Below are 24,323 nucleotides of genomic sequence, written 5' to 3'. Positions count from 1 at the left end.
GTTCAAATATTAACATTAAATTGACACCAACTGCCTTAGCAGTAAGCAGCGGCGTATTGCCACCTATCTTCTATCCTTCGTGCCCACATATCAGCTCCAGCCCCTATCGAGAAACATATAACCAGAATGAGCTTTTATCTGTGGCCCAATTGCTCAGTCCTTTTTCCTTAGCTTCCTGCATCATTTTCCTCCTTTGGGTTATTAGTGAGCAAAAGGATCAGAAAGCATCAGATGATAAGTGCTTTATTGCTGCCTTTGTCACTGCACGGTCCATTGCAGACCAGTATAATCATGATACATACCAATCAGATCCCAACAACAGAAATAGCGTGGTTTGCCATGCCAGCATACTGGAGGGAGGTAATTCTTGGGCATCTATTCCCTCAACAAACCCTTACAGTTTGACATTTTTTCCCTGATATGGATCTAGAAGAAGGGATGACATTCTCTTGTACCATCCCCTTCTTTTCAAGGATTCCCTCCAACAAAATGGGTCCAGGGGGTGCAGCCGCAGTGGTGTGGGCAACATTCCACCCATTTTTATGTGATGCGCATTAAAGGCCAGCAGAGCTTCAACTGTACTGTTGTTGACTTTTTTAACCACACTCTGCAGACACTGCTGGACATGGTAGGCTTCTCTCAGTCAGGTTGAACTTCCTGACATGCCTAATCTCTCTGGGTGAAGCTTTAAGCCTTTCTGCCAAAATTACCTCAACTCATTTTAAGGAGTAATTAAAAGGCAGGCCCACTGGATTCCTTCCCACAAGGTCCAGGGGCCTTGCTAGAAAAGTCACAAGTGGTAGCTATGTGTCCCTACTGTCCTGCACAGCCAAACATTAATATAGTCAAATGACCAAATATAATAAGGAGTTTACTTGGCAAACATGATTTAAAAAGGAGCAGCACCAATCACATATACAGAATTCCACATAAAATCAATAAAATCAGTTGCAACTTAGCTAGTTGTACATTATCTGTCTCAGTATGAACCTGACTCTCACATTGGGGTATGCTGTAGAGAGGTTGTTTGAAGGGAAGCGTTTGACCTTCTGCTTAGATCTTATTTGCCAAAAACTGAAAGCAAAAGGTCCTTCAGGAAGGTGAACAATATAAAAATAAAATTAATAATAAGTTCTTAGCCATAGTGCCCAATCTGTGGCCTATGGGATACCTATGGCTCCCAAAACCTCCATCACAATATGCTGAAATGAAGTTCAGTTCATGAAACAGTGACTCCACCATGTTTCACTTTAAAAATGATAAAGGGCTAAAATCAATGCTTATGGCTTAGCTGAGTTTAAGAAATCTATTTTGCTTTAAAACAGCTCTCCAAATTACAAAAACATTTTGAAAAGTTCATTCCCCCCCGCCGCCATTTTGTTACAGTATTGCTCTCTCCCCATCATCTTCAGGAGCCTAAAAATATTTTTTTTAAAAGCGTGGTCCCTGGACACAAAATTGTCTACTCCTGATTTTAGGAAAATAAATGGAACTCAAACTCAGCAAAGAGTGTTTGGTGCAATAATTAGATATACTTCATTTCTGATGTCAAAAATCAAGTTAGTCTGATGTATTTGTTGAGCTATAGGATTGGACTTTTTTTACCCACTGTATTTTTTTAAAATTAACTGTCTGGGTTCAGAAGTATCACCAATACAGTTCCAACATTACAGTATGATCACTCCTATAAGTTGCCAGCAGAAGCAATTAGATAAATCAGAAAGCTTCCAGGAATGGGCAATCTTCCGTACATGCAACATATGTGAGTAAAACACACCTCCCCTCACACTAAAATAGATATAATCTCAAATATGCCCACACTCACAGAGGACTTTTTCTTCCACAAACACACATTTGAAACCCGCTTGTCTTCATAATATTCTACAACATCAGCTATATGCCAGGCAAACTGCAGATATTCTGTATCTGGATTCACTCATCTGGTTTGAATCCCCATCATACAGAGGAGCAGATGCATGCTCACATTTAGAGGCAGTTTATCCAGAAACCTCTCCTTTTGTATTAGATTCAAAAGATAAAGGACTTTTCAACTGAGCAAAAGTTGAGAACCAAAGACTCAGAATTATCTAACTGGAATCCTCAGGAATCATCTGGAGGAAGGATTCAGGAATTCTTGAGACAAAGGGAAATCTATTTCAGGAAGGATAAGATAAAACATCCATTGAGATATGACTGATTGATGATGTGCCATCATCAACTCTTTGTCAATTCTTAATGACCACATAGATAGTTTTTCTCCATGAAAAGTATACCTCCATTTAGGAATAGTTTTCATTTCTTTTTCTGTGAGTTGCTAAGATCTTTGTTGTCTCTGATGTTTATGCAGACTCAGTTATTGTATGTTTGATGCCTCTTGGGACCTTTGAGTAGCAGATCCATCACACTTTGTGGTCTAATTCAAACTTAAATTTTCCTTGATATTTTTTCTTTTTTGAGACCATTTTTAAATTACTTTCTGTTTTGAGCAGTTCTATTTTTTTATCTCAAAGGCCATTCAATGTTTTGCATGTGACTACATAAAAAAAACAAAAGGAATTTTTACATTCTCTTTTCCACACACACACACTTTTTAATAGAGTGATTTTTAATTATTTCTTGTGGGATTGATCTGTCACTACCAGACAATTCATCGCCCCACCATTCATAGGGGGAATTACGTGTGTAGTACAGATGTACCCTCATCTGTACTACATTTACAGACATTTACTGTAGTTTTTCAACATCGTTGTATTTCTCCTCCTTCCTGGAATTGCCAACCATCTATGCATCTGGCAAGGACAAACCTGCCATGCAACAGCATGCCTCAGTTCAACAGAAAAGAAAGACTTCCTCCTTCAGTTGTTTTACAGCCAGAGCTGGCAGCCAGCCCTTCTGGACAAGTAGCAACTTTTTCTTGCTAGGGTTCCATTTCAGTTTGATTTGCTCTGTCCAGATACCAAGTCTGCATGCACATGCGTGTGTGTGTGTGTCTGGTAGTCTCCTTTGTTTGATGGAATATATCAATATAATTTGGGATGATCAAATAAATATGCTAAGGTGAAGGTGGAGGTAAGCAAAGTGACAATAAATCTTCTTCCTCCTAGTGTTTTCCCACAGGTGCAGGGATTTTAGGTGAATTGGCATGTGCCTATTGCAGAGCACTCCAGTGATCTCCCACTGCAACTGTGTTGCATTCACCCTCACACACACTCCCTCATTAATGCTGCTGTCACTTTGCAGATGGGATCCTGAATAAGGGAAGGAGTTTGTCTTCACTAGATCTTTGCTGCTGACCTGGATGGTGGAGGTGCTCAGGATAGGCTCTAGATATTCTAGAATATCTAGAGCAGCCGTTCTCAACTTTCTGACCCTGGAGGAACCCTTTAAATATTTTTCAGGCCTTGGGGAACCCCCGCACATTCAGGCTCAAATATAGGCCAGAAGTTACAAAATTACTATATTTGTTTCATGTGTAGGCCTGTGTGTATGCATTAACAGTGTTCTTAAACTGAAAATAAAGAATGAAACTTACCTCTTTAAGGTGAAGTTGCCTGAATTTGAAATATTTTTTTTCAAATAAATTGTGATCTCCCAGGGAACCCCAAGTGACCTCTCTGGGAACATGAGAAACCCTGATCTAGAGTATCTACAATCTCTAGATAAGCAATGTGACAATAAATGTATAGACAAAATTAAAATGAACCTTTTAATTTTATATAGGAATAATATAGCCCATGATGCAAATACTTATCGCCTCTAGATGCGATGGACTATAACTCAGTCATCCCCAGCCAGCAGTGTATTGCTTGTAAACTCTGGGAGTTGCAATCTAATCCAGTTTGAAAGGGGTATAAAGGTAGATTTAACAATAGATTTTATTTGCCGTTTTAATTTTGTTGTTATGATTTTTTATTTTATTTTATTATTTATTTTATTTTGTGGTGACTTGAAAACAAAGATAGATACTCATCAGCTGCTAGATCCTATTGTATCTATCTGAAGAAATACTGAAGCTACCTAAATAAAGACTAGGCTATATTTGGAAAAGCCAAAATTCCATGAACTGGCCTATCAGATAAAAATAAAATAAAAAATAGGGTGAGAAAGGAGGAAGCAACAAATTCTCACAGAGGACAAGTCATCTTGTCCTGACTGTATTATTATATAGAAGTTTAATGTAAGAGGGGAGGAAGGTGGCCAACCAGTTCTTCTTACTGTTAGGAGTTCTAAGGGGGTGAGAAATATTAATGGCTAAATATACCTCTTCGCTGGTGAACACTGTATAGCTCTAATCCAGCCAAATCTAGGGGTCTGCCCTTAAAGCCTCAGATTGCAGGATGCAATTCCTATGTTGAAAAAAAAAATGAGAGAGAGACTGCAACATCATACAGGATTAGCACTGTAGGGAATCATGGCTTGGCTCCTCCTTGCCCCCCTCCCTAGTTATCCCACTTAGGAGAGGAGGAAGAAGAGAGGCAACAGCACTGTTATGGCTGCTGATGAGGAAACAGCTGATGCAGGAATAGTGGCAGCCCCTTCCCCTCTCCCCACGGCTTCTCCTCCATTGGCAAGGAGGAGCCTAAGCTTGTGGGCCCAAGGTGGCTACCTCCCTGTCCTCCCTGTTTCTGGGTTTCTCTACGTTGCTTGGCCTGCCCTCTTCCTGCACCCCATTTGGACAGCTCCCCAGTTTCAATCATGTGAAACCAATGGGAAGACACCAAGGGAGGCATCAAGCCCAGGGTGGAGGGATCCACATGCTTCCATGAGTGTTCAGTCAGCTGGGTCCTGTGGAGGGGAGAACTGGAAGTGGTTAGCTGCTGGGCAAACTCTCTCTTCTTCTGTCCACTTTGATACTTCCCCATTTGTTGGGTGCTGCAAAGAGGAAAAGTGGGGCTGTTGGAATTTAGTGGAGACATACTCAGAATACTCTTAAAGCAGAGTTGGGTAGTATAGTGGTGAAGGTGTTGGACTACGAGCAGGAAGAGCCAGCTTCTAGTCCACCTGCACCCCTGGGTGACTCTGGCCAGTTACTCTCCCAGCCAAGCCTAGAGAGGGCAAACTCTAGGAGAGAAATGGTGGCAGTGGAGGTCCACTAGTGACCGGAGGGGAGGGATACACTTGTACCTCTTAGCCCTCCTGTGTGAGGACAGCTAACTACTCTTCTAAGACAAGGGACAACCAAGTATTATCAGTGTTATACACCTTGAACCTGAGATGAGATGGTATTGGCTTAAAGGGGAAAGTACTACCATTGTGCAAAATAATTTGGAAAGCAACAGCCCAGCATCTGCCTGCCATTCAAGTGAGCCTGAAAAAAGTGGCTCCTTTGTCGTGCATGAACAGTGGCAAGTGCACAAAATAAAGGGTGAGAGGACTAGGACAAGGCTCCCCCACTGTTCAGTGTTCACTTGGGCTTGAAAATAGTGTTTTGTTTTTTGATTTGGAAATATAGATTGGGTTTCCTTTTTCCAGTTTCAGAGCTGTACATACAACTTAAAACTTTACACCCAAGAAGCTGCAAGGCTTGTTTATTTCAGGCAAAGCAGTGAGATGCAAGTTCAGCACTGCAGGCACCCAACTTACCTTTTAAAATGGGACACTGTTAGTAGCTGCCTTGAACTGCAGCCTGGAATACAGAAGCTGAGCTGCTAAGTCTTTTCCCACCACCATTTTCAGGCCCCTAAAACCCCTGTTTCCTTAGTTTCTGCTCACCAGGCCAAATATGGAAGGCAAAGATGAGGAATAGTGGATGAGGGTAGGTAGGGGAGCACCTCGGCTCTGTATCTGGTCTCTCACTTCCATTTTTTCTTCTTAACTCTTGTGTACAATATTCTTCCTTTTAAAAAGAGATGTGCTAAATTCTCCCCATGACACACTGTTTCCATACCTAACAGAATCTTATGGGCTTGACTCTGTGGCTTGTTGGCAGTAGTGAATCATGGAACAAGACAATTTTCAGCCAGGCTACATCTGCTAAAGAAGTGGCCTGCATCCATTCATCAGGTCACTTCCTGATTAATCCTGAAAAAATATGATTTGCTACGGCCATCTATGCTATTCCTCATCATTGGCCATATTGCTAGGGCTACTGGGTATTGTATTCATATCTTCTAGAGGGCCACCCATTTCTCAGTCCCAGTTTAAATTATCAGAATATTGTGCTTTTTTGATATCTTTATCCCTTTAGGAGATGGACCTGTATATGGCACCACTTGAAGCTCATTCCTTATAAATCAAGTAAGTATTTCCAAGTATAGTGATATTAAAGTTGGAATACTGTATAATAATGCAATTGTAAACAGTTATAAAACGATTTAAGTTTGCCATCATTATAGTAACAGTTAACGGTAGTAACTTGAACCCTGGAAGATGACTGAATGGCAGCAAAGGGCTATAGAAAACTCTAATTCTCTTCTGTCATCTAGTGATCACCCAGGTTTTTTCAGCCTAGATCTGGTAGCCCTACTACACCAAAGCCCAGAGTTTCTAAAAACACAGAAATATAGTGCTGAGGGCATTTACTCTTTTTAAACTCTTTTTTTTTCTTTCTTCTAAGACAGGAGCGAAGACTCAACAGACCCAGCCAACTTGTCTTGACTTTCCAAATGGCTGTGGAGGCTAAACCATTGCTAAACCATGGGTGAAGGGAGTGAAGGAAAATTGGTTCCAAATGATGCATAGTCAACACCAGGACTTGGCAGCTCTTTCAATTAACTACTGAATGATGGCGAAAGAGGAAGAAAAGATTAACTGCAGATGCTGTTGATCCACCCTGGTTTCACACAGAAACAGTTTAGTGGGTCCCCACAAATGGAAAAAGCACAGAGGTGATTTATAGGCTAACAGTATTAATGGATACACAATGAAAGTGAATTAAACATGGGAATATGTAGCTGAGAAGCATCTGTAGGATCAACTAACAAGGCAAGTTGTGAGTGCATACTTCATGTTAATGGGAACAAGATGGAATTAGTAATAATATGGTAGATTAGGGGACAATGGATGTAGAAGCAAATGCCTAATTCTTACTCTGGCCTCCTATGCAGATGCAGATCTTGTCCAAGATGCTGTATTTTTTGAGGACTTTAGTCTAAATCTTAAGCCTATCCCATGAGCAAACAGTGAAAGATGACCATAAAACCATTGAAATTAGGCTTCTCTGTGTATTCCTATTTATTTTTCCATTTGATAGAGGGCCCCAAAATACTCTTTTTTCTTGGTCAAATCTTCAGTGCCACTAAGGGTTCCCTGCTTGCTCCTAACCATGACAACAACATGCCCTGGCAATATTTTTTTTCTTTCTACGTTGTTTCCTGGAAATTGTCTTTATCTCATCACATACCATGACTGAGACAGGCTAGAGTCATCCTTGGTAGTATTTTCTCTCTTGTTCTGATGCTGTCCAACGATAGCTTATAGTGCTTAATATCTCTTTGGCTTTGTCACCCATTCCCTTGGAAAGAAGTCAGGAAATGCAACGAACAGAGGCAGGAGAATTATTGCAATGGGGACATCAGATTTCACACCAGTAAAGTATGTGTGTGTGTGTGTGTGTGTGTATACACACGGACACACAGTCACACATATACATACAGTATATATATACTCTGTGTGTGTGTGTGTGTGTGTATTTAAGAAGTTTTAAAAATGTAAAAATAAAAACTAAAAGTAAGAAGAAAAAAAAGGAAGATATAAAGAAGTGGTTTCCAATCTTCTTTACAGCAGTTTTAAGTACAATTGTAGATTTACCTCTTTTTTTGAAGTTATGACTCTCTTATTTCTATAAGCTATCCTATCTAATCGTCAAAACCGTAGATCCTAAATTCATCTTTTCCTGTTTTACGCAAATGTCCATAAGGGGTTTCCAGTCAGCAATAAATGTAGATATTTTCTCTAATCAAACAGGCCAATTTAACCATCTCAGCAAGTTCCATCATCTTCACCAACCATTCCTCCATTGTAGGTATGGCCAAATCTTTTCATCTTTGTGCATACAATAATCTCGCTACAGTTGTCATATTTATAAAAACAAAGTTCCATGACTTTTTTCCAACTGTTCATCCATCAGTCCCAAGAGGAAAAGTTCTGATTTCAGTTGTATATTAATCTTTAAAATCCTCTGAATCGGTGTATGCATATGCATTTGAGCTCAAAATCTTGTAGCTTTTTTGCACATCCACCAAGCATAGTAAAATGACCTTCTTGTTGTTCAGATTTCCAACATAGATTTGAAGTACCTTTATAGATACTAGATAATTTTTCTGGTGTCATATACCAATGGTACATCATTTTATAAAAGCTATCTTTAAAATTATAACATAGTGTAAATTTCAGTCCTTTCAACCACATATTTCCCATTGTTCCATCTGTATATTATAACCAAAAATTTTAGCCCACTTTATCATACATTCTTTCACTTGTTCTTCTTCTGTTTCAAATTTCAATAAAAGGTTATACATTTTGACAATCACATGTTCATCATTTGTACCCAACTCCATTTCAAAGTCAGTCTTAGAATATTCAATACTATAAATTATTTTATCTACTTTGAATCTTTCTGATAGCTGTAAATAGGAAAACCATTACCAGTTATTTCCCTCTACCATCAGTTGTTCTCTTGATTTTATTTTGTATTCCCCTTGACAGAATTCTAGTATCTCACAGTAAGTTAACCATTTGTGTTTGCCTATTATTTCTTGTCTATAAAATGCTTCTTGTGCTGAGAGCCATAGAGGTATTTTCGGGCTCAACATGGGTTTATATCTATTTCATATTCTCAATATGGCATGTCTAACATAATTTTATTCATTCATTCATTCATTCATTCATTCATTCATTCAATTTGACTCTGCCCATCTCCTCCCATCAGAGGACTCTAATGATTTTTAAAATCCACATTGACCTTGACTTTGTTGTACCACAAATATCCATGCCACCCAAATCTCAGGTCATGTCCTTTTAACTCCAGAAGCCTTCTATTTCTTAGCAACACCCACTCTTTCATCCAAACCAAACAGCAGGCTGCAAAATACAATTTCAGACCAGGTATACCCTGTCTTCCTCTTTCCTTTACATCTTGTACAACCTTACATTTAACTTGTGTTTTTCCCCTGCCACTGTTTAAATGGTGCACCATTTGTCAAAACAGGTATTGTCTGAAACAAAAACATCAGTCTAGGTAAGACATTCATTTTTATCACCAACGTTCTCCCCAACAATGACAATTGTAGTTTGTTCCATCTTAACATATCTTTTTTAACTTTGTTCCATATCTTAACACAATTATTTTGAAATAACATACTATTCATATTTGTCAATGATACCCAAGTATTTTATCTTCTTCTCAATCTTAAAACCCATTTTATTCATTGGTTCTATTTGACCTTCTATTTTCATATTTTTGTAACATCTTTTTCTGTTTATTAATCTTAAAAGCTGCTAATGCACCAAATTCTTTTAATCTGCCCATTAATATTTCAATTCCCTTTAAAGGATCTTCCAGAACCAACACCAAATCATCTGCAAAAGCCCTTTAAGTTTCTTTTTTAATCTTTACTCCCACAATCCCCTCATTTTGTCTTATATCTCTATTCAATATTTCCAGAACTCAAATAAATAAGAGAGGGGACAGTGGGCATCCCTGTCTTCATTTTCCCCAATTATTTCCTCAATACGTTCATCAGGATACAGCACAAACTCTGCAGCAGAAACATTTATAAAGCATAGCAGCAGATTTATATTTTAAACATTTGGTACCAAAAATGAAGCTGGGTCTATCTTAGGGTCTTGGGCTGCCCTAAAATATAAATGAAGGTAAAATATGTGTATATATTATTTCATTCATGGTTGAACTAAACTTCAGCCTATGCATGTTTGCTGAAACAAACAAACAAAACAAAACAAAACACCCCAAACCCTGTATTTGCTTCCAGATAATTCAGATAGGATTGGAGCATTCTGGACCACCTGAAATTCTCGGAGCAGATATGGGATGCAATAGAAATATTACAGTGCAAAAAAGATCTCTCACTGGATCAACTTTGGCTGATGGGACCGTAGTAATTTGTCCACTTTGGAATTGGCCTCTGCCCCTGTGCTTTTGACAGCAGCTTGGTCTGCTGATGAACAGATCAGCATGCAGGTCTATCTGCATGCAGGGAAAAGCTCCACCTGGCGGTTTCAACAGATTCAAGGACCAGGTTGGGCGGATGTCTTTTCCTGGCATGTTGAAATCCTTACAGATATGCAACCCTTGGGGCATGATTAACCCATTCCTGTGGTATCTACAGCTAAGCGATGCCATGGCCAGGCGCAACCGTAACCAGAACCTTATACAGTCACTAGCGGCCCATTCAGCAGACAGTGGTACTGAATAGGCTTAGCTCAAAGTTGACAGTGGGGCTGAAGGAGTTCTCTGAGCTTGGTTTTCCATTTGCAACATTTCATTATGTGAGATTTGTTGGTTAGTTGTGGAATATGTTGCTGCTTCTCCAAGAGCAAAGCACTGAAGGTGTAACCAGGCAGGTAATGCAGCATCTGCAGATGAAAAGCCAAACTCAGAGAACTCCGTTCATCCAAATACATGTGTGAGTAAAACCAAATCCATTAAGAATATTCAGAGGTATTTAAGAGTATTCAGAGTATTTAGTCTGCAGTCTAAAAGGGTAAATAAAATATATTCCGGACACTAAATACTCTGACAGAAAGCCTGAATCCATGCAGGTTTGGTCCTCATGATGGGGAAACAGAAAAAAGTATAGAGAAAATGGGCAGAAACAAAGGAATCCCTGGCTTGCTAGCTCTGCTCCCAGTCCCTCTAGTGGTCAATCAGTTAAAAGGCACAAAGAATGACTTTCTTCTGCAGATGATCTCCAGCAAAATCACTGTATTACACCAGACTTAAATTCCTTGACTCCCTTCCTGAAAGTGAAAAGATTGAGGGCCAACTGCAATTCCCAATGGGGTGCATTCCAGAATTTGGGAGCAACTGTGGAGGGCCTTATCTGCTGAGCTAGATGCCCTGTCACCTTCAAAATGGGAGAGGTGGTGGTCCTCAAATTGTGAGGGCTTACGCCAGTTATGCCTTTAAATATTAAAACCCACACCTTAATTGTACCCAGAAAGCAAATGGCAATCTGTATAGATATTTTAATACTGTCAAAATAAGCTCCTGGTAACATGGTTGGTTTGCCACCTAAGTGTTATGTTTTGTGCCCACTGAAATTGCAAAGGAAGTTCCACATAAAGTGCCTTCCAGTAGGCAAGTCAGGATGTGTCCAAGCCCTGTGACAGTCCGAGCAGCGTAGAGAAATGGCCGTAGTTGTTTTATTTCAAAACTTATTTCAGAATTTGGTTACCAGATTATATTGGCCATTATTCCAAAGCTATTTCTTTACAACCGCTAACCAACTATAACAACAAAAAAGATTTCAGACATCTGTATTTCCTGGGAAGATGTGGTATTTGCAAGTTGAATGCTAAAATGTTGCTTTCTTTAAAAAAAAATTAAAAACTAGAAGTTTGCTGGCAGTAAATTGAAGGCTTGTCATTAAAATTTGAGTGCAGGCTTGCCAGTATCTGAAGTACACCAGATGCTTGATTTGAAAGATGCCAGGACTGCAGTTACAGCTGGAAACACTAATTTGGATGGCACAGGGCTGGGCTGTGGACAATCTTCGGAAAAAACAGCCAATCTACAGCATGCCTCCCATTTTCCAGAGCTGACCCCAAGCACTCAATCCTAAGTAACAGAGGGAAGCTATTTTACACACCCAGAGAGGGCTGGACTATCTAATTCCATAACCTCTCTTGATATAATGAGTTATTATTGTTTGACTGATTTGATTATTGAATAAACCAGAACTGGCTAGATTTGTGCATCACATGAAGCCATTATATGGTTTGTTTAGTTCTTGGCTTGGCATATTGTGTGAATTAAATCTTTGTGCTATGCAAACCATGATTTGTAGTATAGCACAGTCTTTGAATCTAGGCAGTTGTGGTTTCTTTCAGACTCACAGTTAAGCAGACCATGTTTTATTGTGTTGTGTGAATCTTGGCCAGATGGGATCTTAGGAAAGCATTTTTTCCAACCCTGTCAGGACTGAGCATGCAGGGTAGGGCTAACCACTGAGCTGTGCTCCTTCTCATGAATTAGTTTTGGTTTTTTTTTTATAATGATCCAGGCTGACAAATTAACTCCTGAGTGCAATAATTCACTTATGTCATAAAAACCAAGTGCCTGTTTGGGAAAGGAAGACAGGACAACTCTGTTACAAAGAAGGACCCGTGGGACTGAACTCTGTATTAAACAGCTGGCTTCTTCTCTGAATGTTCCAGGTTTCATCTTGTGTCTATCTCATCTTGACATCATCAGGAAAGATGCACAGACAGGATTCTTCCTTGCTATCTCTACCTAACTTCTCTGACAAACATTAGGTGCATTTTAAAATGTTAAATATATTTATATTTAATATAGGTTAAATATATTTAAGCAAGTCAGGCTGACTGTATTTACAATCAGCTGTCCCTATCGCATACCCTTCTAGCTCATTTCTGGTCTGTTCTTGTTGCCAGAGAAGAAGTTCTCAAGTGGATTCAGGTGTATTATTCTAGGTCTTTCCCCCTTTCTCTTCTAACAGACAACTCTGCTGGTTCTTTGTTCTTAGTGTCTTAGAAAGCCAGGAATCTGTCACAGCAGGACAACTGGAGAAGGATCTAAGAGGACCAGCTTTCCAAAATGCAATTGCTGCTCAGTAGCCACCCGATCAAAAGTTTAGAGCAAAAGTTGTTTGGTTTAGGACAATGTTTCTCAACTTTGGCAACTTTACGATGTGTGGACTTCAGCTCCCAGAATTCCCCACCCACTCACCCCATGCTGGCTGGGGAATTCTGGGAGTTGAAGTCCACACACCATAAAGTTGCCAAGTTGAGAAACGCTAGTTTAGGATATAAGTGCAAACGTCATAGGTGCAAAAGAATTCAAAAAGCCATGCCTTTTTCACCACCAGTTCCACTGGAATTTCCGGCATCAGTTGTTTTGACTGATTTTGCACAGATTCTATTATTTTACAGTCCATTCACACAGTCTGGCTCTTTGTAATTCCTTTTTTATATCACTTTGCACAATTTTGTGCCCTTAGCAAATATGGCCATTTCACCGGTCACCATTAATGATAAAAGATCTATCAAATGTCTCTTCATTTACCAGTACAATACATAATGCATATGCATTTTAATTAGCCCATTTTTCAAGTCTTTCCCATTTGCTGAGTTCATGTGCCAGGCAGCCCTCCTTAACCAGCAGAAATCTGCAGTCCCTGCTTTGCCCTGTGGTCCCCTGCCTTCCCTCCAAGGTAATAGGTGACAAAGCTGAGAGATTGAGGCTGCTTTTGGACAGTGACAACCCTTGAGAATGATCTTGGTCAGCACTGGGGGAAATAAAGGGGAAAATAGTATGTTAATGCTTGCACAACTCAGATTGACTTCTGACGTTTCACTCGTGGGTTGGGGGTGACACAAGGGAAGATCATAAGGGCACAGCAGAAAGTCGATGCTGCCAGGGCACATTTGTAAGCCAGAGTTAGATGCAAGTGAGGATCAGCCGTTAGAGACTAAAGGCATCCTTATAGGTCCAGCTAGAGCTCTTGGCTGCCTGATTTGGCTGAAACCTGTAGAACCTCAGTTGCTACAGTTCCATCCATCCCTGAAGGCTGGTCCCAAAGGATGATGGTAAAGTACAGGGTTCACTGTCATGGGCTGACATAGCATACCTCTGCCCTCCACAGATACTGAACTATTATTGCCATTTGCCATGCTGATGGGATTGTGGGGAGTCCAAACATCTGGAGGTTGTCTACCCCCTCGGGAATTTTGGCAGGTGCTGCTTAATCACTCAGGGCTGAAGAAAGTTGCATCTGCCAACATTTCCTCTTCTTCACAAGTATTAGAAACAAGGACATCTGGCATACTGGCATGAGAGAGAGAAAGAAAAGAAAAGAAAGAAGAAAGGAAAGGAAAAGGAAAGAGAGAGAGAGAGAGAGAGAGAAAGAAAGACCAAATTCTATGCTCATTTAAATAGCAGTGGCCATTACTTACATTTAAAGAAAAAAGAAAACTTGTAAACCTAATTATAGAAAGCAAAATCTTCCAGCATAATATGCTTTGTCCTAGCCCTATTCCTGAACCTTAATAGCAGCCTGATACATGAAAAAGAAGGGGTGTGGTTTTTCTGCCACTTGGTCTCTACACCAAGAAAACTGTCACCTATTTAATATCTGTGGGTGCAACTGCAGGACCAGTCTGCCCAACCCACCTCACAGGGTTGTTGTGGGAAAAATAGGAGGCAGGAGTATTAGGTATATTTGCTGCCTTGAGTTAACCAAAAAGCATTTTTAAAAGGGATAAAAATATGATGATGATGATGATGATGATGATAACAACAACAACAACAACAACCAACAACCACACTGACCAGGCCTCTACCTAGCCTGAAGTCAGAGGGAACCCCTCTAAAATATAGGAGGAAACTTTTCTGGACATTGTAAAATTTATATCTGAAGAGGACCCCTATAGACCATAGGGAGATGCCACCTAAGACTTAAGTCTAAGCATTTTCTCAGAGGCTGATTCATGTGGAACTCTTGTTTTAAAATCCTGCCCACCTTTTATACTTGTGATATCCACCTAGTGTTGTCTGAACTGTGAACGGACTATAGCAAATGCCCAAGAACCAAGGAATGATGGTTTGAACCTGTGCATGCTTGAAAACCTGACAAGCCAATGGGACAGCAGCTGGAGCCTGCAGCTGTAATACCTCCGGTTCTCCAAGTCGACAGGAGGTTCTAATCCCCTTCCACAGGGAGGAGACAAACTCTGATTCCGAACACAGCAGAGAGTGCTCTGTGTGATCCATCCTGGGCCAACCATTACAGATGTACAAACCGTGGCCGCTGTAGTGCTTCACAGCACTCTAGTGTGACTCTTGCCTGGACAGGAGGAATGGCAGTGAAGTGTCTCCCAAGTAAAGTGCCCAGCTCTGTAATAATTCCTGAGAGGCACTGCTGTCAGAGGGGAAGATTTATCTCTTGAAGTCTGTCGTATTTTAAAATCAAGTAAGGGTCAGTGGAGTCAGGGAGATCCAGCCACCTGTACAGTGGTCACTTCTGCATATATCCTGTTTGGACAGAGGGCCTAAACCGCCCGTCTTCTCCATTCCCCCCTGCACTAGCCTGTCTCCCCCACTTACGACAGGAAGAGCAGGAAGCAGATGGAGCCGGCTGCTTCCGTCAGACCGGCCAGGTGCTTCCTGCCATTGGACTAGGAGGCAGCCCACGCAGGCCCCCAGATTGCTTCTCACTGTCTCTCTGTGCCTGTGCGTGCATGCATGGTCAAAGGCAGACACATTGCTGTGTGCCTAGGTGCCATGTGCAGAGGTGGGCGGCTGCTTCTGTGTGAATTTAGCATATGGGATATACCAGAAGAAAATATTGTGCATCTGTGGGAAATGCCACTAGAGGCAGGGGCAGGATTTGGAGCTGCACTGCCTGACGGTCAGCACACCTCAGCCACTGGGGTGGCTTCTGCAGAGTCTACAAACTTAGTTTGCCTTTAGAGTGTCACCCACGTCCAGGACCACTGTAGGATTAGAAGAGCCAAAAAACAGTCTGTGCTCCAATAAGCTTCCAGCCTAAAGCTTAACAAGGAAGACCGGCTGTTTATTTACTTCTGCTAAAATTATCTCTTGCCCTTCTAACAATAAAAGGAGAAGAAAACTACCTTCAGACACATATTGGCTGTTACAGCAAAAGCTACTGAGGAGAGAGCCTCCCCTGCCTCACCTCTTTGATTCATGCAAGGAGATCCTTGCTTGGAACTCCAACGACTGGTGGCAAAAATGTGTGGCTCCTAGTCCAAGGCTAGAAGAGGACCAGACCCTCTTCACATCCTCGGAGGTGCTATCCGTGGGTGGGGGTGGGGCCGGGGTATGTGGCACAGCATAGCTCCACAAGGAAAACTGCGTTTGGAAGACTGGGTGGTGCCAGGACTGGTAGGGTTTTCTCATTGTAGGTTTGTGGACACGTCTGTTCCCTCACATTATGCCTGCATGTCCACATTTCTAAACTCTGCATCAACCCCATTGTTTCTTTGTCTGCAAAAGATCCTGGAATCCTCAGTCAACAAAAGCTGGCTGCAGCCGGCCCCCTGTGCTGCTGTTTGCCATAGAGCCATGTCCTCCCCCCACCCCTTGTGGGTTAGCTTACTCAGGTTTGGATTTCTATGATTGCAGAAGGCTCTGGCAAAGCCTTTGCTCCAGGAAAGTCAATTCCAGGACAGAGCAGGAAGCAATGAGCGCGAAACAACTCTATTGCTCTGTGTGAAGTGGCCTAATGGTTCTGAGTAATATTTTCCTGAGCAGTGGCTCCAGGAGAAGCAGGAAGTGAAGACATTTCCTGCCATTCAAGGCTGCCTCTCCCGCTCCGCAGACCTAGCCCTCATCAACTTTCCACATTAATGTGAATATTCTTGGGTAGCCAATGCACCCGCCTTCATCTGAATCCAGGTGCTTTCGCAGACAGCCGTCAAGGCCCGGCTTCCTGTTCTGTACAGCGGCTCCCCAGAATTCTGCAGTCAAAGTAAAATGGTGCTAAATGACTAATTTGGCATATATCTGATAGTTTCGTTTATTTTGTTGCTAACAGCCAGGTTTTCAAAGAGCTGTTTACAAGGAGCTTAGGACCAGTCTTCTGCTAATAACTATTGTAATACCCATGACTGTTTATTGGTAATGGGGATTGTTTCCAGACGGGGTGGACAACTGTTTTGCCATAGATGGCCAAGCTGAATAAAGGGTGAGGGAGGGGCAGTCTTACCTGCCTGCCTTTCTGGGATCCTGAAGCCCAGTGGAGCTTCTCCCTTGTCAAGGTCTCTGGGGGAGTGTTTCGCAACCTTGGCTACTTTAAGATGTGTAGACTTCAACTCCCAGAATTCCCCAGCCAGCCTTGCTGGCTGAGGAATTCTGGGAGTTGAAGTCCATGCATCTGAAAGTGGCCAAGGTTGAGAAACACTGCTCTAGGAGGAAGAAAGGGGCTCTGGTCTCTTGAGGAGGCCCGCTCAGCAGTCAGCCAAACTGCTGCTCGGCTGCTAGGACTGTTAGCCTGCTGGCACAAGGGACACTAGCAAGGACAGTGGGCCCCACAGCGGCTGTACAGGACCTGGCTGTCTTGTGGATGGACATTCCTGTTTTCATTGGCAAGAGTTCCAGGTGGTATTGTCATCATGTGGTCATCCTGCCAATGTTTCCTTCTTTTCTCCTCAATTTTTTGTTTGAATAGGAATCGTTCGATGAGCTAGAGAGTTGTACAACTTCCTCCCCCTGTTGATTCCCATTGGTTTTACGCGGGTATGGTTTCAACATCAGCAGCAATGTACATTGCCCTTCCTTATTCTGCCCATTCCCTGCTAAGAGCAGACAGACCAGTGTTTCATTCACTTGGACCTGCACTTTTCTTTTTAGATAATTATTTAATACCAGCATTTGGGGATTTCAAGATACTTTCAGTTCTATCATTTTCAAATGTATCCAGGACCTGTATTCTCAACTTTTCTACCCCAAGTACCAGGAACATTTCTGTGGGAATGTATAGAGGTAGTTGTTCTACCTACCTATTTTATTCCTTAGAAATATGTCTTCCTGAATGTTTCTATGTCAACCAATTCCGAGAGGGGGAAAGACGTGTGGAAAATAATGCCATTTCTCTCTAGAGACAATTCATTTATATATTACAAACATGGGAAAGTTTTCAACAAGAGATGCTGAATACTTGGGATCATTTTAAAATCCTGAAATACAGCTCAGGTGTATGAAGAACTTGGTATGCATACTATGACTGATGTTTTCAAAGGAATTGGGGTGCAGGGCAAAAGAGAAGTCGACATGTACAGGAGAAAAACTTAAAATGATATCCTCTAACCCTTTGTGTATTAAGTAGCATATTGCAGGTCATGCTCTAACACTATGCACCACTGAGATTTTAATGGGTTCTGCAGTGGTTAGTGGCACTTGCCAAGTGAGTTGGCACAGTATTCAGCTATTAAAGAGTCACATACTTATTCACTGGGGCTGTGCATGTTTCAAAAATGATTAGGAAAACAGTTAGGACCTGACAGGAGCACCTCTCCCTGCCATTAATTCAAGCAGCCCATCTTCTGATGCAGCTTCTTTAATGAATTGATCAAAGCAGCGACGTCTTTTTTTCAGGTTCCAACAGAAACCTGAAAAAAAGATTCCAGCATATTTTATGCTTCTAGTGACATGCCTGTACAAACCTTAGGTGTGGTGTGACATGGCTTCTGGGGGGGGCACACGGTCTCCTTCACTTCAAAATATGCAAAGCAAGGGAGGCACCATCACGCCACTTGCATGTATTTGCATTTGGAAATTGAAATACGTAAAATGAAATATCAAGTGTGCAGTAAGCCAGAAATAAGCAGAGTGAGCGCAGATGACAAGAAGGCCTACTGCTGCGCATGGGCCTTTCCAGGGGGGTGGGTGGGAGGGCTTGTTGGTTGGTGTGTGTCTTGCACGCTCCCTTAGTTCTTTGGGGCACTTAGCCTGTTTCATGCAGGTGGACGAAGCCTCCAGGGAGACAGGGGGTGCAGCGAGGAAAAGCAGGAGGGGGAGGAAACTGAAAGCAGTGCAAGCAACCCAAGGGGTGACCAGGAAGCAACACTCTCTGGCAAGAAGGGGAAAAAACATAAGATGGGGAAAAAACTGAAATGGAGAGGGGAAACCTCAGCAGTTGCTCTCTGGCAAGCGTGATCAGCCCATCCTCCTGCAACTTCCTCAAAAACAGAGAAGGGATGACCTTGCTCCCTTTTATCTCCAGCCCTACCCATTCAAGTCCAACTCACTGCATGTATCTCCAACACTTTCATCTCAAGGCAAAGTGGCCTATCTCTATCTGTCATCTGTCTGTGAAACACGAGAGAAAAGTCGACACTGAAGAGTGATAACATAATTTAAAAAACCTAAATATATTATTGTAGTTAAATGAACTAACCATTAAAAACAATTAACAAAAAAATCCATGGGATAAGTATAAATACTTACGTGTGATTCAATTGTCCAATTGTTAGGTTTTTATTAAAACTGGACCATGTAGCAACATCATGTGTCATCATCTTTTTTACAGCCCCAAGACTTTAAAAAAATGGATAACAAACTCATATCCAGGACCCACTCCTTAAAATCAGGAGTGTCATTTTCTTTCCAGCTACATAGGATGACCATCTTTGCTGTAGCCCAAGCACAATAAAGCCAATGCTTGTCCTAAGATGACACATTTCCAGAGAGGGAGGGAGGGAGGGGAGAATGGTTAATATGAGCACAGACCGGCAGACATAAATTACAAACAGAAATACGATTCCCATACAAACAAGTTAATAAAAATAAATAAAAAGTACATTTACACATAACACAGAAATACAAATAACCAGCTAATAAACAACTACACCTAAAATAGATGATCAACAGAGCCAGATGAGAAATATCAAAGAGGTACTTCAAGAAGCGCCATGACACATTGTGCTTACAGGGGTGTAATATTTAGGGATGGTCTGTGAAAGAGAGTCAGACTGATCTGACAATAACAATGGGAGGTTAAAAGAGTCGGAGCAACCAGAGAGCTGAACAACATCTCCTGCTAAGAGTCCTGTAGGAGACAACAACTGCTAAGTGTCATTGTTAAATGCGCACCAAACTGCAACGTCATCCAGTGTTGCAATTGCTTCTCCACCATAGAGGTACAGTCCCCACTCAGATGGGACATTCCGATACATCCCCTCAGTAACAACATTTGGGAGGGTGTTGAATCTGGTCTTCTGAACTTGGGGACTATTATAGAGCTAAGGCACCTATAATAGGTGCAGAATAGAGGAGTAGAGCAACCCCAAAACACATTTCTGGGCAAAACGGACAGATCCATTTTCTATCTCCATGTCTGTAGCATGCTGCTTCAGTTTGGCCAATACATGTTCATAGCCCATCTGGGAGATTGTGGGCTATGTGGGCTCCCATATAGCCCACAAAACCCCCCAAAATTTAATTTCTCAGGAAATTCAAGTTGTCAACCAAGATTAGAAGAGCCAAATCAGCCAGGAGAAAAGGTAGCTTAAGCCACAAAGAAAAGAAGTGAATGTGGACAGATGTTTCAATTTTAAGTAAACTGGCTTTACAGTGCAGCATCACATTAGTGCAGCAGGGAGCTTGGATCTTAAAAATCAGGATTGTACTCTTTCAAGGGGAAGGGATGACCTGGAAGGGCTCAACTGGACTCTGAAGAGAACAGACCTTAGCTAAGAAGACTTTAAGCATTGCAGGTACAAACTGAGCTCCTGGTTGTAGAGCTGAGGCTGATTTCCACACATTTCGGACAGCATAATCAGCATGGGCTTTATGGTTACCAGGGACGTGACAAACAATACCTGAATACCTTGACTTGTAACTTAGGGTGCTTAGCACACAACATAACCTTGGTTTTGGAGGAGTTGATTTCTAGCATTTCTTCCCCACTGTACTTGGCAAGCATGTAAAGTGCCTGCCTCAGGCCACCCGGCATCTGCAAAAGCCGTACAGTGTCATCTGCATAAAGGATGATGGAGACAGGTTTATTTCTCGATTTTGGCTGATAGAATGCTGTATTTGTTCAATTTGGCTACAAGAGGATTGAGCAATAGATTGAAAAGGATGGGTAACAAAATGCACTCTTGTCTAACGTCTCTTTTGACAGGAATTCCCATGATGTAATCTCTGTACACATTATACCGCACCTTCATCTGGGAAGTCTCAAGAAGTTTACGGATAAGCAACAGCAACTCTCTTTCCATTGAAGAGTTATTCAAAGTCTTCCATAATTTCTGTCCAGAGACGAGACTGAAAGCGCACCTAAGACCAATAAAAGTGGCATAAAGTGCTGAACCAGCTAAGGTGCAGTATTTCTCAACTACTGTGCATGTTGAAGAATTCAAGCATGATCAAGAAGAGAGTGACCTCTGAAGCCTGTCTGCTCCTTGGCCAGGTTGTTCTCACTTTTAATCCAGTCTGAAAGTGTATTATACAATTGCCTGGCATGAAGTTTACCGACAGTAATTGGCAGATAAATCTCTATTCCTTTTTTTATAACCAGGGCTCACCAGGGCTAGAAACCAATAATCAGGAATCCGAGTTCTGCTGACCTTCAGGGTGAATATGGAGGACAAGACAGCGCTCCAGTGCTAGTGTCACAGCCTGGAGCTTTGTAACTGCTTGATTAAATTGGCAATCTCAGAGTCTGACCCAGGAGGCCCTGGGGGTAGCAAGCATTTTTCATAGTCTAACCCCAGTTTTGGGTAGAGTGGCTCCTTCTGTGTGTGCAGCAGCCCAAAAGGATCCTCCCTAGTGGAGGCAGAAGTGGAAAATGGAAGTTGAAAGGTGGAAGGCATCAAGTGAAGAGTTATAAGTTGCCAGAACATGGCTGAATTCTTGGACTGAGAGGCAGATATGTAATTGGTTCCATGTCTCTCTCAGGGCCCACCTCTTCTTAATCTGTAATCATTGTTTATATTCTGTTTCAAAACATTGCATGGAATAGAATAGAGGGTCATTTTTATATTCCCTAAAGTGGACTATAATTCAACCACACATTGAGATCCTTAGATATAGTATTTACTTCCAAAATTATATTAAGAGACATGTTAACTGAAACCAAAACAAAGTTACAGCAGAAGAAGACTTCAGCTCATGTGAGTTGAAGAATCTTCAAATTTCTTACATCACCAGCATAAGAAGCCTGAAGTCCATCCTCTTTTAAACATTATCTGAGGGGTCCAAGAGACCCATAATAATAGTTTCTGTTGAATGAGTTTCATTTTTAAATTGTAAGAAGTGTATCTCACACTTCATAATATCTGGACTCATTGATTATCCATTGATTATCCAAAATCAGATATTATAATTCTTCCTTCCTTCCACAGATCAAATATGTAGCTAACTTTTATTTTGCTTTTTAATACCTTATAAAATCGAATGGTTGGTTTCTGTTCAAGGGCAGCATCTCTTAAAGAAACTAAAATTCCATGTACTTCAGAGGCTGCTAAAACATCTGCATTGTACAGTTTAGTTAATACAAGTTTCAATTGTTTATATTGCCAGGTGTATATTAAAAGCAAGTCTTACTCAAAAAACAGTCCTTCAAAATCTTTAACACAGCCTTAAAAAACAAATGATTTAAAATATTAACCCCTCGTTTAGCCAAGCATTCCAATAAACCATCTTCCCCACTAATTTGAGATTTTAGTTATTCCACAGCGTCAACTTCTCATGTGATTCGGGATCAAATTAGCAACAGCTTACCTAGGAATGCAAAGGAATCTGACCTTTTGATTAAAAGGTGCCCTCCAAATTGCCCCATTCTGCTGATACACAGCCACTAGATGGTGCTAGAGGTGGGTAAGCATAGTAGTTGTCTCCCATACCTAGGCAGATCTCTCCTTCCACACCCGTTGGTCTTTTTGCTTTTCTCTTACTTTTGTTACAGGAACTCCCTGTGGTTTACGTTCCCTGGTGTCATTGGAGAGTATCTATGTAGTGTTCTGCTAACTTTCTTTTCTTTCTTCTTATCTTTTAGCCATGTTGTGAACATTTTTCTTTTATCCCTAAGCACCCATTAATCGCTCTGGTGACTTAAAGAGATCAAATACAAGCACAACTGTCTAACTGAAAATGAGAAGATCACTGCCAGATTCTGAGCCAGGCTGGAAGGAAACCTAAAGAAGTACTTGGAGCAACAATACAGTACTCGGGAGGAGCTCTACAACAGTTGCTCTGGGGACCCTGGCAGATGCTCCTGCTGTACTCTGTGGTGCACCAAGCATTTTTTTCAATACAATAGACGGACTGTTTATAGTTGTTAATTTAGACTGTACTGTCTGGTTTGTGAATTTTCATAACTCTGGAAAACTGATTTGATCCTTGCATTCTGGAGGGGGGGTAGCTTTCTTTCGTTAATCAGCAGCAGCAGCAACAAAACAAAAATTATTTCATCGGAAATAATGTGTGGTACTAAAATATTTGCAGTTGTCATACCCACAGTTGTGGAAAGGCTACAGTTGTAGGGGAAGAGGGCATTGGAGTAACTACCTGGTGATGTTATACATGTATCACTGAACTCTACATTCCTTGATTCTGGACTAGGGTTGCAAGAATTAGTTAGGCTGGAAATAAGTCACTGGAAAATTCTAAGATGAATTAAACCATATGGGCAATGTGGCCTGGCCTCACATCTTCAGGTGTAGATGGATGTGCATCCATTGCCTGATCATTTTTAGAAGATGATCTAACTAACTAACAGGTGCTCATGAGAGGGTGAAGATAGACTAGAGAAGAGAGAAGAGGGACTGCAGGTAATGTTTCATCATAAAGAGAAACTGAAAGTTATTGTAGTCCCATAGCTGGCATCCTGATCTGACTATCTGATTGTCTTGTTCTGTATTTCCTGAATATCTTCAAAAATTTCCACAACCTTTTGAGGCCAGGTAGAATCAAACATACTTAACTTGGCTCAGTCCTGCTGTGTACAACCTCTACAATTGTGCTGTCAGTAACTCCTGATCTGTGAAGTATGGCTAGCATTGTATGCAGGGATCTTGTATACTGATCCCCCAGGTGCCTCTTAATTAGAATAACGCTCCATCAAGCTATTTTCACAAAGTCAGGAGAAGATGGTTCCGTGACAGCAGGAAGGGTTACCTCAGACCATCACCATAATTGCTAAATAACCACTAGTTCTTCTGGGCTAAAGCTATAGTCCTCACCTCTACCTTTGCACATCCCTAAATTTAGTTGAAAATATTTTCATATTTGAAATCCAGCAGCTCAGCACATGTGATTATGATTTTCCATTTCATCATTTGAATCCTTAAACAAGAACGTGTTTTCTCATGTGTTGGCTGAAACTAGCTCTGTTAAAAAGAAAAAAATGAGAGTGGTGGTGGTGGTGGTGGTGGGGAGAAGTAACTTATCCTTTATTTTTAAATAGGAAGAAAATTCATAGCTGTAACTGCACATTGACCAGGCATGGTTGCATATATGGTGGCATATTGTTTTGCTTAGAACTGAGAGAACACTGGAGGAAATTATGCAGCAGTATGGACAGCTACTGAATGCTTCTCCGCCTGCAATGGGTAGTTGAACAGAATACACAGATAAAAGTCCATTTTATGGACACACTGAAGATACAATATCCAGAAAGTGAACTTTTCAGAGGAGAAACCCTACTACTGCTGAC

At 41.3% G+C, this 24,323-nt stretch overlaps 1 protein-coding gene and 1 long non-coding RNA gene across 2 annotated transcripts in view; both read right to left on the bottom strand.

Moving 5' to 3' along the window:
- The window catches only part of ELOF1 (elongation factor 1), an 89,861-nt gene that overhangs the window by 29,101 nt on the left and 36,437 nt on the right, over positions 1 to 24,323 (bottom strand). The window lies entirely within an intron of this gene.
- On the bottom strand, positions 19,115 to 22,667 carry LOC134492473 (uncharacterized). The gene is made up of 3 exons (XR_010067444.1): positions 22,391 to 22,667; positions 20,830 to 20,932; positions 19,115 to 19,330 (listed from the first exon to the last, which is right to left on the bottom strand). It is a non-coding gene; the product is annotated as an uncharacterized LOC134492473 (long non-coding RNA).

The sequence above is a fragment of the Candoia aspera genome, chromosome 2, assembly GCF_035149785.1.
Source record: "Candoia aspera isolate rCanAsp1 chromosome 2, rCanAsp1.hap2, whole genome shotgun sequence".
In the NCBI taxonomy this organism is placed as follows: domain Eukaryota; kingdom Metazoa; phylum Chordata; class Lepidosauria; order Squamata; family Boidae; genus Candoia; species Candoia aspera.
This window is presented reverse-complemented; position numbering and strand designations above follow the sequence as displayed.